Source organism: Ambystoma mexicanum, chromosome 3p, assembly GCF_040938575.1.
Source record: "Ambystoma mexicanum isolate Mex_15411 chromosome 3p, UKY_AmexF1_1, whole genome shotgun sequence".
Lineage (NCBI taxonomy): Eukaryota > Metazoa > Chordata > Amphibia > Caudata > Ambystomatidae > Ambystoma > Ambystoma mexicanum.
Window position 1 is genome coordinate 115,323,710 of NC_090925.1, and position 13,498 is coordinate 115,337,207.

Sequence of the window (13,498 nt, forward strand, 5' to 3'; positions counted from 1 at the left end):
GTTGGTCTTGGCCCTCTTTGCAGGTGTGCTGGTAGGGGTGTCTTGGAGCTCGTCGTTTGGATCGGACCCTGTGGTGGAGTAAAGGAGGGCGAGCGTTATTAATGGGTCTGTGGGAATTGGAATGGCAATGTATCACATGCATTGGGGTGGTACCTGAGGGTGATTTGGGTTGGGGCCTTGGAGGTGGTTTCATTTGTGTGTGGAGTGAGGGTGCAGTTGTTTGGCAGCCTGCAGTTAGGGTGTGCCTGCTGCACGTGTAGAGGGTGTTTTTAGGATTTTTAATTATTTATGTATTTGATGTGAGTTTTAAAGTGTGCTAACAGGCCTATGTATGTGGACGTTCTCCTGGACATGTGTTCCTGTTGCACTATGTGGGCACGTGGTACTTCACATGATTGGACATTGTGGTTTTGGCATTGTTTTATTTGGGACACCTACCTGAATCTTCGGATGTCTGCACTCCTTTCTCCATCCCTCCGACTCCCTCTATGCTCTCCATTCCAATGGTGGAGGCACAGATTTCTTCCCAGGGGGTCAACTTGATGGGTGATTCCGATCCTCCCCCGGTAGCTGTGGCAATGTTGCGGTTGGCAGAAAGTATGCTACGGACGCGTATCCGCAGGTCGTCCCATCGCTTTCTGCATTGCTGTGGGTTGCGGGGTGCGGTCCCCACCGCACTTACACGCTGTGCCACCAGGGCCCATATGGCCTTCTTGTTCGAAAGTGCCGTCCTGGTCATTTGCGTGGAGAAGACGACGGCAGCATTCTCCTGGAGGGTCTCCGTGAGCACCGTGAGTTCCTCACGGGAGAAGTGGACCTGCCGCTTGCGGTCGCACGCTTTCTTCGCTACTTTTCCCATTTTTCTTGGTTTCACTAGGGTGGATGACGGGTTGGGATGTGTCTCAGGGTAGTATTTTTTATGGTTGTGTGGATTTTGTGGTTTTATAGGTGTACGGCGTGATGTTTCCCGTTCCGGGACCATGCTTTTACTTCCGTTTCCGTATATTTACGGTCACCGTACTTTCCGGTTGGCGCTCACTGCGGTGTCCGCTGAGATGGGTGGCGGTATTGCACCTAGGGCGCCGTACGGCGGCGGTGTGGGCCGTTTTGGGGTCATTTCCGCCATCGCGGACTTTGCACTTCCGCCATGGCGTGGTGCTCGTGCCCGATGGGCGGAATGAGCCGCACTTTGCTCCATCGTGCAATGGCGGAAACGCTATTTACGCTATGGCGGTCCGGTCGGTTGATTTCCGCAAGGGTCGTAATGAGGGCCAATGTGCCATTTGTCACAATTTAGCAGCGGCTGCAGAGGGTACCATATCTATCTATGGGTAGCAACACTGCGTAATGTGTGGCTGCTGCATAACTGCTGATAATTACAACCGTACAATCAACAAATTACAAACTCAAAAAAACACAGATCATACATACCCTGCTCATACAAACTACTAGAAATTCAAACTAACTATTTCAGGTAATTTATTTACCTGGAAACAGAGACAGACTGCTGATATCATGGCTGGTTTGAAAACTATGTGGCTGATCAGAGACAGTTGGCTGTTTTGGTTGCTGGATTTTTCTGAGAAACTAAATATTAACATGGACTTAGGTTTGAGAGATTGTACAATTAAATGGTTTGGATTGCAGGGATTGCGTTGGGTCCAGATATTTCCAGTGCTGGCCATCCTCACCCACTGCATTAGCCAAGGCAAAATGAGACATACAAGGGACAGAGCCAAACACTTAGAGGTGACATTGCAGAGTGACATCAAAGCAATGTTGTTGGTTCAAAAGGTCCTCACCACCACGAGGACCAAATAGTCATGAAGGGCTGCCAAATCATTATGCCCAAGTCACTGCACCAACAAGTGGTCAATCTGGCCCACGAGGGAGACCGAGGTGTGGTCTCGATGAAGAAGCTACTGAGGCAGTAAATCTGGTTCCCAGGGCTAGACAAACAAGTTGAGGACACCTTAAAAAATTGTGCAATTTGCAGTGCCATAGCACCAGCCCCATTCCGAACCCCACTGATGATGTTTCCCTTCCCCGACGGCATATGAGACGAGCTAGCAGTCGGCTTCTTTGGACCCTTCCGATACAGCACGTATGCCCTGGTAGTGATCGATGAGTACTCAAGGGACCAAGAGGTACAAATTGTGCCACCTACAGCAGCAGCAGGGGTCATTCTAGTCCTGGACTGCATACTCATGGCCGATGCCATCCCTCAGATGATCATATCTGACTTTGGCCACCGTTTACAAGTTTGGACTTCACAAGTTTTGGCCAATGCAAGGGTTTCAAACACCAGAAAATTACACTTCTCTGGCCCCAGGCCACTGGCATGGCTGTCGCTTCATGGGAAACCTCAAGAGAGTACTGCAGGTGGCGCAATTGTCCCACAAACCATTTGAACAGACACTGTACCAGCTCCTAGGCGACTACCGCCATGCTCCCCACAGCACCATGGGCAAATGGCCAGCAGACTTCCTATTTGGCTGTAAGTTACGGACACAACTGCCGCAAGGACCCCAAAGGCAACACCATACCGGAGGATGAGGAGGTCCAGACAAAGGACACTGCAGAAAAGCAGAACATGAAAATTGCGGCAGATGAGATGAGAGGAGCCCGAGAGCACAGCTTCGAGGGAGGTGACAGAGTGCTGGTGGGCCAGACCCAGAGAAGGAAGGTAGTCTCCCGTTTTGTACCTAGCCCTCTCACAGTCACAAAGGTGAAAGGCGGTATGGTCACGGCTTTGGACGAGAAAGGACATGCAATCACAAGAAATGTGTCACACTTCAAGGAATGCCACGGCAAAGTGATACCCTTTAAAGCCTCGGAGGAGGAACAGGAACATTGTGTGGACACTTGAGCGCGGGAAGATTCCGATGACCCATACTGGGCAGATGAGGAAGTCTCAGGAGGTGAGGTCGCAGATCACGATGGTGAGTGGACTACAGACAGAATCCCCTTCTACAGCCCAGAACTTCCAAGGGCAAGCCACCCCCTTGCAGGCAAAGACTGAACCCATAAGACTCATTGAAGAGATGGGCTAATACCAGACTAGGTATTTGAAAAGGGGGAAGATTGTCATGTTCAGTTATAGTTTCTATCCACATTGCTATGAGGAAGGCGTGGTTAGGGTGTAGATGGGACCCAGGGGAAGGGAAGTGATGGGGAACGGGGAAGAGGAAGCAGTTATCATTAAAGTTGCAGTTGAGGCCGGAACAGCTGTGTGGGCCTCCTTATTGTTGTAACATGTGAATGCTGACATGGCGCACTGCCGTACGAAGGTGACCACCACTCCCTTCGACAGCATGCAGCAAAAGTAACTCTTAAATCTTTCCATACAAAAATGAAACCTTGTCTCAAGATGCCTACTGGGAAAACTCATGGTATCCCGGCTCCCCAGTTCAGCACAGTGTGTTACAGTGGTTGAAAACCTTCCTCATTTTCTCCTTGTATGCCCTTTTAAGGTCACAATCCATTACCCCTTTTACTTTGCGAGGGCCATTTGGACAAGTCAAATGTAGCATTGTCCTTTCTCCTGGGTGATTTCGATAGAGACATCACTATATTAACAGAAGTTTGTATTTATAAGGCTTGGCGACAGAGAGTAACTAAGATTGGTATTAGTATTTTCTGAGCCCCCGTCGCAGAGGTGCCTCAGTCGTCTGGGTCTAGAGCAAGTCTAATGACCCCCTCTCCTATTTGCTCTCCCCAGGAGTCACAATCAATTATTTAACTGTTTACGGGTCTTGTATCATGATGGTGACGTGGCCGAAAATGTCTTAATTCAGTTTTGAGGTTTTTATTGTTTTCCAATGTACTTTGTATTTTAGCTTATAGTATTTTATGTCATGATCATTGTATTTATCTGGAATTTTAGAGTTTTCTGAGTGTGTTCGCAACATTTTATCTTGCTGTCACGAAAGTTTTAGTCAGCTGAAAGTGCAATAAAGTCTAATCTAATCCTTATGATATGATATGATAGATTATTTATACAGCGCCTATATACAATGTGTTTCAAAGCGCATCAAGGCAAGGTAGGGAACAAGGGAAAATACAATGACATTCTTACAGGCCATGAACAATAAGAATGTGAAATTAACTATTGTACTTGGCCTGGCGACATCTCAGATGGTGCAAGAGCTAAGAAATAGATAAGGAAGGGAGGGGGAGAGTGGGAAGGAAATGGAAACAGACAGGTGATTATCGTACTAGGCCTGACGACATTTCTGGTAGAGCCGGGGATTAACAAAAGTTGAGGGAGAGGGGTGCAGAAAGGGAGGGAAGGAACAAAACAAGCAACTAACGTACTAGGCCTGAAAACATTTCAGATAGTGCTGGGGGGAAGGGGGACAAGTAGGAAAGGCAGAAGAGACAAACAAGGTTGCTATCATAATAGGTCAAGGACGATCCTGATAGAGTAAGTGCATGAGAGAAATTAATGAGAGGAGATAGGAAAATATAGAAAGGGAGAGGAGGAGAGAACAGAGAGTGAGCAGTGAAAAGGTGGAGAAGCAAGAGGGGAGATCGAATACAATTGCATAAGTCAGTAGTAACACATAATGTTGCGAGAGAACAGCAAATACAAGCCAGGATACAAGATGAAAATGGGAACAGCATGATTCAGCACCACCATGAGTACAAGATGCAGGGGAAGTCCAGCATGAGATTTGAGAAAGGGTGACGGACTGTGAGTCAATGAAGTCCATAAAAGTCAAATCCAAGCATTGGCAAAAGGCATTGATGATGAAACCAAATGTATCAGGACAGACTCCTGCAGAGCTAGGATGTAGGGGGAGAGGAGACAACTGGAAGGGGTGGAAGCAGGGTAGAAGAATCAAGCAAAACAGGCAACACATGTATGCGAGAAGGGGGGGCACAACGGAACATCATGGGAGGACCAGAGGTGGGGATGGCCTGTGGGGACAGAGGGAGTGAACACATGTTGGTGCATGCTTACCTGCTGTCTGGGCAGGGGTTCGGGCCCTGGGTCCTCCTGGTCCGAACACGTCCAAACAGGAATTGCCCTTTTCTTCGTCTACCCTTCGCTTCAGACGCCTGGGTGAGAGACATGCATGATCTAAGAGTTAAGAGCAAAAAAAAGAGGCAGGGCTAAGAAGGTGGGCGGGGCTTAGGCCAGGTGACCTGGATCCACTTGCAAATGCTCCCCATCTGCAAAGGAAAAGAGGCTAGAGGGCTGCTTAAGTAGGGAAAAAGAGCGGCAACCAGGAAGGCACCAGGAATGCACCAGGTGGGCGGGGCTTAGACCAGGTGACCTGGATCCACTTGCACCTGCTCCCCATCTGCCCACTCTATGCCAGATTATGAATAGCAAATACATCAGACTACAGTAGATGACAAATGTGATGTGAAATCACATCTAAAGTATACATCTTTAACTTGACTTTATTTTTTTTATCAAAGATTTTATTGGTTTTCAAGGTTAAAACAACATTACATTCATCTCTCTACATTCCAGGGAGGGGACAGGGGAGGGAGGGGGAGAATGGGGGGGTAGAAAGAGGGGGAAGAGAGGGAGGAGGGAGGGGCAAGTGCCAGGGAAGGGTAGTGGTGGGAAGAGAGCAAAGTAATCAAAATAAGAAACAATAACAGTAACAAACTCAGCTTCAGGGACCTTGGTCCAACAGACCATCAAATTTAACATAGGATGACTTAATGACACAGGGTGATCTTAACAGAGTCAATATTTCCCTTTCGGCGAGACTCACACAGTCTCAGTGGCTACAGGGTCGCCCTTGGCCTTCAGCTATCCTCTTCCCATCTTCTCCATATTTTCCCCGCCTTTTGCGGGCACCCTCTTGCTTTGTACACCCGGTGCTCCATTACCGCACATATGTCCATGTCCGTGACCCACTGACCATAGCTGGGTGTGCACTCCGAGCCCCACAGTTGTGCAATGTTCCACCTAAGGACTGCAAACGCGGTTGACCACATCAGTTTCTCATAGCGGGATAAGTCAGATTCCCCGGAGACCCCCAGAAGCAATTGTTTTGGGCACCTCTGTATCGTCTTTCCCAGAAAGCTAGACAGTTTGTCGCCAGAGCACCTGAATATTACTACACTCCCACATGATATGAAAAAAGGTACCTTCCTCTCGCTTGCAGCGTAGGCACTTTGTGTCCACGGCCCTGCCCCATCGGAAGAGGGCTACTCTCAGGTAGTGAGTGCGATGCAGGATCTTCAACTGGACGAGTCGGAGTCTCGAAGAGATGGTGGTTTCACGCGGGTAAATCAGGGCCTCTGTCCAGTCCTCCGGAAGGAGTGGACCCACATCTCATTCCCATTTTGATTTCAGACTGGATAGTTCCGATGTCGCAAAGGAAGTTATCACAGTGTACATGGTGGAGGTGACCTTCCGCTCTACCCGATCCAGGACTATGTTTCGTTCAAGCGGGAACTTTCCGGCAGGTCTTGTGTGATCTGACGATGGGTCGTCCAAGCATGATTCAGCTGCATGTGGTGGAACCTCTCTGTGTCCGGCAGGGAGAACCTCTCTTGCATTATCTCGAATGTTGCCAGGTTGTCCTCCTGTACCACATCCCCAACGGTAGAGATTCCACTCTGGGTCCACTTGGGCCATCTCGGTAGCTTTCGTACTTCGGGAAGGTTGCAATTGTTCCACAACGGTTGGGCTAGTGTTATTTTCTCACCCCAGCCCAAGAATCGATGCGCTTCCTTCCAAACTCTCGTTATGTGGGATGCCATATCAGATTTCGGAGGCCGATCCAAGTCTCTGTAGCGGTGCTCTATTGGCTTATTTGTAGTGTTACAGTGGAAGCCCTTGATGTGTGGGAGGCTCCCGTCACCGTGAAGATGTCGTTTACCACCTCCATCTGGCTGGCCAAGTAATATGATTGCAGCCTGGGCAGCCCGATCCCCCCTTCCCAGACGGATCTCTGAAGGGTGGCAAGAGCAATTCTTGGGTGGCCTCCTTTCCAAAGCAGTTTCCGGAGGGTGCATTCGATTTTGTGGAAGTCCCAATGGTCGATGTACAATGGCGCGTGTTGCAGGATGTATAGGAATTTAGGGAGGGCAGTCATTTTAAACAAGGCTGCCCTACCCATCAGCGTCAGTGGCAAGGAGATCCAGTGGCGAGTGTCGTCTGCAAATCTTCCCACCAAGGGGGAGAGGTTTAAGGCTGTATTTTCAGTAAGGTGCGTTGTGATGTGTATCCCCAGGTATTTGAACTGTTCCTTCTCGATCTGGTAGGGGCCGGTCGCCAGACTCACCAATGAGATGTTCCCTATAGGGAAGAGGATGGATCTGGACCAGTTCACGCGTAGTCCACAGAATGCCTCATATTGGCCCACCAGTTGCATAACTCTGGGGCAGGAGGTGTTTGGGTCCTTCAGGTAGATGAGTAGGTCATCAGCGTAGAGGGATATTCTGTCTTCCCAGGTCTCGGACCACCGGAAGCCCTCCCAAGTTAGATCGTTTCGCAGCAGGATCGCCAGGGGTTCGAACGCAATATCGAAATCATGGCTGATAGTGGCCAGCCCTGCCTTGTACCACTTCCCAGACCGAACAGTTCTGATCACCAACCGTTGACCCTGGTCCTAGCAACCAGGGATTCGTATAGCAGCCTCACCCAACTCATGAAGTTCTCGCTGAAGCCCATGCAACGCATTATGGTCCAGACAGCCTCCCATCTCACCGAATCGAAAGCCTTTTCGAAGTCGGTTGCTAACAGGGCTAGTGGCTCCTGTATGCTGTCGGCTCTTTACAAAGCTGAGAATAGTCTGCAGAGGTTCATGTGAGTTGATCTTTGTGGCATGAAACCGCACTGGTCCGGGAGAATCAAGGAGGGAATTACCTCTTGTAGGCGGTCCGCTAGAAGCTTTGCCAGTATTTTAGTCTCAGAGTTGATGAGTGAAATGGGCCTGTATGAGCTACATCTTTCCGGGGGCTTGTCCGGCTTGGGTATCACTACTATCATTGCTTCTCGGAGATCTGGAGGGAGAATGCCCTTTTCACGTGCATGGAGGTACATTTGCAGTAGCTGGGGGGCTATCACGTTGGTATCCACCCTTCGCCATAGCTCCACTGGGAAGCCATTTGGACCAGGAGTCTTACCGGTCTGGAGTTCAGAATTGGCGGCTAGAATTTCATCCTCAGTGATCTCCCGCTCCAACCGTTGCCGCTGCGCCTCATTCAGGGTAGGGGTTTCAATTCGGTCCATAATCGTAGCGTCCATCGGGGTTGCGGATTCACTGTATAACTCTGCGTAATATTCTGCAAAGCCCTGGGTTATTTCCTGGTCCGTCACCCTTACGTTTGATCCGTCCACTTCGAGTCTCCGGACATGGCTGCATCCCTGCTGCTTCCTTTCCAGCCATGCCAGCATCTTGCCGGCCTTGTCACCCATTTCATAGATCCTTGCTCTCATAGCAGTGTGCGCTTGGCGAGCGTTGTCCATCGCTATGCTTTGCAATCTTTTTTGTGCTAGCAGCAACATCCGGTTAGAGGCCGGCGTATTTTCATTTACGTGCCCCTCCTCTGCCTGTTTGACATGGAGCGCCGCTTCAAGAATCTTACTCATGTGCAGCCTCCTTTTGGCCGCCGTCCATGATATTAGCTCGCCCCTTAGCACCGTTTTATAGGCTTGCCATAGCATTTCAGGATTCGTTGCCGTCTGTGTGTTTAACTCAAAGTATGTGTTGGTGGTCTCCTGTAGTCTGTCTACAAGCTCAGGATCTCCCAGATAGTAACTGTTCAGGTGCCAACATGGCGGTGGGATCCTCCGGGATGCTATAAGTAACATTTCTAGCGGAGAGTGAACAGAGATGCCTCTAGGCAGCATGTTTATTTCCTGTGCCCTATATAGGTCAGTTGCGGGAGTGAAGAAGTAGTCCAATCTGGAGAGCGAGGCGTGGGCCCCCGAGTGGAAAGAGTACGCTCTAGTGTCTGGGTGAAGTTCCCTCCACACATCGCACAGGCCGAGTGTGTTGGCGAATGTGGCAAGCCTAGTGGGAACATTGGGGTTCCTGTTTCGTAGGTGCAATCTATCCAGGGTAACATTCATGACTTCATTGAAGTCACCACCTAGTATCATGCAGTTGGAGGTATCATTAGCAATTAACGTGGTGATGTCAGTTAGCAGTGGTTCTAGAAGGATCGGTGGTGCATAGATAGCTATCAGTGCGATGGATTGCCCCCATAAGTCGCCCGTCACATATATGTATCTGCCGCCTGTATCATGGGTCACCATGTAGAGGTGGAGAGGGAGGTTTTTGTGTTCCAAGATTATGACGCCTCTCGAGCCCATCGTGAAGCCTGAGTGGAAGGTCAGCTTATAATTTGTTCGCCTAAATAGGGTGCATTCTGTACCTGCGAGATGTGTCTCGGATAGGAACACTATATCAGCCCCCCATCTGTTCAAGAATTGGCGCACCAGGCGGCGCTTGATTGCATTGCCCAGGCCATTGACATTCCACGACATGAGCCTCAGTGTTCTGAGAGTGTCGACATTGTTACGATACTCTGCCATGTGAGCATGTGTTGGTGGCTGCCCTGATTGTCACCGGCAGCGTTATGCGCCTGTTGGAAATATGCCCGTGGTGTACTGACATCCTTTCTGGCCATGTTCCTCTATTAGTTCGACAGGTCCCTAATGAAGCTGTGCTTAACAAACCCAAAACCCCCCACCCCATACTCCTCCCAACTAGAAGCATCGGTCGCCCAAACAAAGAATCTATGGTGTCAACTGGACATCTAACATGCACTGAACTTAATATCAAATAAAAGTGGCCTTCCCCTAGGTGGAACCCGGGGGGAAGGTAGTACTCCTCTAAAGGTAATCCCCGAGGGAGTCCACGCATATACTACACCTGGAATTTATTGCACTCTAGGGGGGGGTTCTCCTTCTATTGTAGGGCTTGGGGCATACCGCAGCCACTACAGGTGGGTATGTACTGTCTATCATTGTGTGTGTGTGTACTGTGGAAAGATCTATGGTCTGACTTGAGTATCTCAGTGTGGTCACAGGATTTTGACAGCCATACCCCCCTAGGTCTTCCGGTGGGTCCTGCAGTGGTCGTCGTCGGGGTTCTCACCGTTGGTCTGGCGGAGGTCTTCGATTTCTTCCCCTATTTTCGCGGGGGCGGACCAATTTCCCTCTATGTTTTGCTCGGCCCAGCGGCAAGCCTCCTTAGGGTCACTAAAATGGACTGTTGTGCCTTTGTGATATATCTTGAGCTGTGCAGGGAAGAGCAGGCCGTATTTCACTCCCATCGTGTGTAGCTGCCATTTCAGGGAGTCAAAGGATTGCCTTGCCCTTTGCACTTCCCTCGTGTAATCCGGGAAAAATGCGATTTTGAAGCCATTGAACGTGACAGCTCCTTTGGCGCGCGCATGTTGCAGTAGGGCGTTGCGGTCTCTGTTATTTAAGAATCTTGCTATTACAGTTCGTGGGGGGGCGCCAGCCAGTGGCCTGCCCGTGGGCACCCTATGTGCCCCCTCTATGGAAAAGAACTTGGAAAAGGCATCGGGCTCGTACAGGTCGGAAAGCCATTGTTCTAGAAAAAGTTCCATGCATGCGCCCTCTGTCTTTTCGGGTATACCCAGGATGCACACATTGTTGCGTCTGGATCCGCCCTCTCCCTCTTCAATTCTGTCTTCCAGCACCTTCAATTTGGACAACGTGTTATGAAGCTGCTGTTGCATGGTGTTCATCCTGTCATCCGTATTGGAAATGCGCTGCTCAGCCTCCCCGGTGTGTGTCCTTAGTTTTTGGAGGTCGTGCCTGAGGAGGGAAACATCCATGCTTATTCCGTCCATTTTCTGCTCCATGAACGTACGGGAGTCGGTAATGGCGGCCATGATGTCTTTGAGCAAGATTCCTTGGTCCGTCTCCATGTCGTCTGAGGATTGCGGGTGGTGTTCAGTGAGCTGGGGTGGAGGAATGGTGTACTGATCCATTCTGCTTTGGACATGAAGCTTCCTCGGCCTGTCCTTCCCCATGGCACCAAGTCCACCTTGTACGCTATATGGGCCGATGTGGGCGCCCGTCCAGCCAGCTTTTGCCTGAGCACTACGCTTCCCGGTGTGCCTCTTGTCTCTTTTACCTTGATGGCAAATCGCTCCTTTTGTTGCTGCTGTGCCCTGGGGATATGTCCTCACTCCAGGGCCGATGCAGCCGCCTGCCGCCCAGCAGCACGCTTTCCGGGGCAAGGCGTATCCTTCGCTCTCGCACCGGCCCACGGGTCCGCGTGCATGTCACTGAATCAGCGGCTCCTGCAGGGGCGGAAAGGCAGAAGGGCCTCCCTCTCCGGGCCTCCCCGCTCGCCTGTTATCGGAGGGCAGGGCTCACACGGGTGCACGGCCCTCTCTCCCTTTGCTGACCCTTTTGATTTCCCGGCCAGTGATGATGCTCCGGCCAGGCCTCCCGAAGGGCGGGAGCCGATACGGGAGGCCCAGACTCCACTCTTCGGCAGGTTCTCCCACCGCTTTCTTGTCTGTGCTGTCCTGCGAGAGCATGTCCGCCGATCGGGGCCCCTCTGGGGGCTCCGCTGGGTCCGCACCCTTCTTCTGCTCTGATCGACCAGTCTGTTGCGGGTTGGACACTGCCTCAGCGCGGCCTCGCTGGATATGCACAGGACGTTCAGCTGCATGCGCCCGCGGCCATTTTGAAGATGGGCTAGTTGCTGTTGCCACAAAACTTCACACGGTCGTCTCCGGTGAATTCGATCTCCGCTCCGGGTGTGCCCAAGGATGTTCGCCGTCACATCGGGGTATTTCCAGCTCTAATTACCCCCGAAAACAGGCTTTTTTATAACAGGATGTTAGTGCGGCCGCGGGAGCTGAGCAGACGCTTGTCTACTGCATCCCGCGGTTAGCCACGCCCCAAATTGACTTTATTGAGAGGCCCTGAAGAAGTTCCAATATAGTTTATTGATATTAGAAAAAGAGTGATGCGAAACATGTGTTGGCCATTTGATCAAGGATGTCTATAAAAAGCAACAATTTAATATACATTGTTTGATTTGTTGTACTTTAAGGGTCATACTGTGACTATACATGCAACCCTTGAAACAGTATTTTCCACGGGAAGGTATGTAACGCTCACCTGATTCCTGCAGAGGCGCCGGTCTTGACTGGGTGAATGCCGTATCTTCAAAGGTGATGTGTAACACACGGTTGGCTCTTTGGGCTGGACCTCTGTGCACTGTATGTCTGACTCGAAGAGTAAGATGTCTGCAGATAGAAAATATGGGATTAATGAACTGGGGTTATTGGGTGCCTCTCTCCTCTTCCCTTTCTCTTCTCCTGTAGAACCCCAAAGGTTAACACCCTCACCTTAGGTAAGTGAACGCCGAGCTCTCCATCTGCCTCGGGGCAGGGTGCCGTAACCAGTTTCTTCACTGGATAAGGGTGCAGGCCTTTTGACCTCAGAGGACTGCTGTCCGTCGTTAACTGCACAAACGATAAGTTCTGGGCACTTCAAATGTCTTAAAAGTCTTTTGTAATGATATCTCTTGTTTTGCAGGGTTCCGGCGATGGCGGATGGCGGGCTGATGAGAGTTGAGGATCGAACCCGCGTGAGGAATAGAAGCGCCTGGAAGCACGTAAGTAAGCGCTTGTAGCCTGCTTCACGATGCGCACTAACTGTCCCTTTTATCTTGCAGGTACAAGTTCGGAGCTTTAGAGAAGCTGAAGGGTGCTGGAATACCCACTGGATTCGGCGTGGGAAGGAGTAATGGCACGTGAGTAATAAAGTTGCCCAATGTCTTTAAACGCACCTTCTTTTGTCTTTCAGATGCGGGATGCAGCGCCAAAGGCCTCCGGAGCGTGCGAAGAGCTGGTAAGCTTTTGTCTTTCAGATGCCGGAATGCAGTGCGAAGACCTCCGGAGCATGCGAAGAGTAGGTAAGCCTTTGTCTTTCAGATGCCGAAATGCAGCGCGAGGCGTTGGTGACAGCTGATGGACCAGGTAAGAGATGCGCTGCCACTGAAGACCGTAGTGCTAACCTGTTCTTTCTTTGTCTTTACAGGTGCTGCTGAAGACTGGATTCCAGGATGGTAAGCCTTTGTTCCCTTAGGCCCAGGATCAGAAGCAGAAGACACGATGAGCGTTCTGCTGCAGAGAATGCAGAATAACGCAAAGCAAGATTCATCCATCGGGTGTGGTTTAAATAGCCTCCTGTAGTGCTTAGGTGTCTCCTTCCACAGCCACGCCTAGGTAAGAAAAGAGTTCCTGCTTTCCAGAAGAGTTCCAGTGTTCTGAACCTAGGGAGTGGCTCCTGCCCCATCCAACAGGAAAAGTAGTCCCAAACAGAAGAGGATCAGGGGTTCAACTGGCAGGTAAGTAAGCAGCATGGTCTGCTGCAGGTAAGTCCACCCAAGCATTATGAGCCCGGCGCTTCCAGCGCTGGGACTGGGCATCTTTATGAGCCTGGTGCCACTGGCGCCAGGACAGGGTCCAAAAGGTCCCAATTGGGACTGGCTGGCACTCGGAACCGGGGTTATGGGTCTGC